The following is a 2,599-nucleotide window of genomic DNA, read 5'->3' as shown; positions in this document are numbered from 1 at the left end:
ATTTAGTACAATTGAATGGAAGTGTCGCCAGTTTCGTGATGCTGAAAGGTGCTGCAATTGAATGAGTGTTTGATAAATGGATGTAACAATAACTGCTGTAAAAAGAAGAATAAGTGGTTATCATTGTGTGTACGTAAAGGTGATTGTGTGCATACTTGCTTATTTATTTATTGCTTATTTATGTAGAAATGCATAGAAAAATGTTCTGGAAATTTTGTAGAAAGTTATTTGTTACACTGCTTGTTATACTACAACATCTTCTGAGAGTGTCATGTAATTGACACTTAGCAATAACAGCACAAATCTTTATCTTAATCGCAGTATTCAATTTTTACCACCAAGCCAATGGAAAAGTTGATGAAAGCCAGTCAGGACACAGAAAAATGTTGTGGCAGCAGCAGTTCTACTGTAGAAGATGAGGACTTTCTCTCTGTGAAGCTACAAGCTAGTTCATCTCTGCTTTAGTTAACTGCTGACAAGCTTTGGCCCTTGTATGTAGTCGGCACACAGTCAGCTTGAGCATCACTCTGTGTCTGGGGGTCTCTTGCTGCTAGCCTGGGTTTAGCGTCTTGCCTTTGAATGTTCTTGGAGAGATTTGCTGTTATGTTCACAGCAGCGGATAGTTGTTTCTGGCCTGGATGCAGTTTGCACTTTGCTGTCAGTGAGTCTTGTGCTTTAATTCAATAGATTTACAGTAATGTAACCACTCCTCCAGCGTTGTGAACCATATGAACTGTATTCATGCAATTGTTGCACAATCATGCACGAAAAAAGGACATTTGATTATTTTTTTTTCTCTTTGGCCAAAATGCAGTTAGCCAAAGAACTCATGAAAGCAGATATATCTTTGTTTAGTAATTGTAATTTGATTACCAAAGTAAGGTAATCCTAGGTAATATAGTACTACATTACAGAAAAATGTAATGTGATTATGTGCCCCTGTTAAACAGGGTGTAATCAGAGTGTGAAGCCATAATTTGTAACACTAGCCCTGACTCTTACAGTTATTGGTTACTGTATCCTATCCAATGGGTATGCACTCAACTCATAGACTGTATATAAAAGTTTTTGGGTTCAGTTACTTAAAGTTGAAAAGAAAACATGAAATTTTGCAAATTATGTTCCCCATCAGACTCATTATTTGCTAGGTTGTGAGTGAGTGTGGAATGGTCCTTGCTTTCTTTGAGCCATTGCTCACTCACATCTAGTGTCAAAACACCAAGATGGGCCAAGGTGGGTCTTAAGTAAGCAGTGGATGTGCTTGTTTTGCCAAGTGCATACACTAAACTGGAAATAGTACAGAGAAGATTAGCATGGTCCATGTGCAAGGATGACACGTAAAATCGTGACACGTTTGCAAACTTAGGGGTGGCTGTGGCTAAGAGGAAGACCAGGTTGTCGACTAATTAGAAGGTTGGCAGTTTGATCCCTAGCTCCTCTAGTCTGTATGTCGAAGCATCCTTGGGTAAGATACTGAACTCTGGACTGCCCCTGATACATCTATTGGAGTGTGAGTGTGAATGTTGGGTTAAACGTGTTTAGGTGCAGAAATAAGCACATTTATAAATGTGTGTGTGAATGAGGTTTCAAGTAAAACAGCTTTAAGCGCTCAAAATAGAAATAGGTACTTGTCTATCACTTTTCTATCCATGTCACAGTGACATGACCATGTTATATACAGTCTGGGATTGGCCCTTAGAGAAAGGCTTATTAAGTATTTTGGTTTTTTTTTTTTTTTTACTTTATTGTATTTAGATATTGAAAAGTTGGTACTTTAAAGTAGAAAGTCTCCATTATTAAATGTGAAAACTACCATCCAGTTATGATTAGGAATACCTGCGTAACAGGATCATTTCTGTAGCATTAGATATCTAAATTCATATTCAGTGAGACACTGCTTTTTTTAGCTTTAGCTTTAGCTTTTATATTGTATAGGTATGCTAATATTTTTTCTAATGTATTTATGTTCTAGTTTTTTTTTAATTTGGCTGCTTTTTTTCTAATGAATAAAGTAAATTAAAAAATGAATGAAATTCATCAGGCAGACAAGAAATGTGGAATCCAATAAAGTCTAGAGTTTGACCTCACTATGAAATTAGCCATTGTGTATGTTTCAAAGAGCCCAGAATTGTCTTTTAAGCATTTTCAATATGGCCCAGTAGATCCCATTACTCATCTCTGGAAAAGTTTAGTTTGGGGTCCTGTCATTTGAAAGGGACTATAGACTTGGCATAATGTCTTCTGTGTCTTTTGCGATGGACCAGGGTCTCCAAGCTGCACAGAGAGAGGAAGAGAGAAGGAGGTGGGCGTGGTATTATGTCCTAATAGGCCAATCTGGATGGACAAACCGATAGCAGCATCTGCTTGCTTTGTCAAAGGCGGAGATTTTAATGGTAGATCTGAGTGCCAAACGTTGAGCGGGACCACATGAGGACAGAGATGGATAGTTGAAAGGTCACAGGCTTCGAGTGGCCAATGGGATCAGTTTCTTATCTCTGATCCCCACTGGCCAATCAATTGGTTGTGGGGCATTTGTCATGAAGTAAATCCAAGTCGTTGCTTTCTTATCCATCCCCGGCTCGCAGGCAAAGTATTGTCA

The 2,599-nt window shown here is 38.3% G+C and overlaps 1 non-coding gene across 1 annotated transcript; it reads left to right on the top strand.

Moving 5' to 3' along the window:
- Positions 1–1,259: 1,259 nt before the first annotated feature.
- On the top strand, positions 1,260–1,365 carry LOC112842546 (U6 spliceosomal RNA). Its single transcript, XR_003214358.1, has one exon. It is a non-coding gene; the product is annotated as a U6 spliceosomal RNA (small nuclear RNA).
- Positions 1,366–2,599: the final 1,234 nt, after the last annotated feature.

The sequence above is a fragment of the Oreochromis niloticus genome, linkage group LG15, assembly GCF_001858045.2.
Source record: "Oreochromis niloticus isolate F11D_XX linkage group LG15, O_niloticus_UMD_NMBU, whole genome shotgun sequence".
NCBI lineage: Eukaryota > Metazoa > Chordata > Actinopteri > Cichliformes > Cichlidae > Oreochromis > Oreochromis niloticus.
The sequence above is the reverse complement of the archived record's forward strand: the minus strand, read 5'-3'. Positions and strand labels throughout refer to the sequence as shown.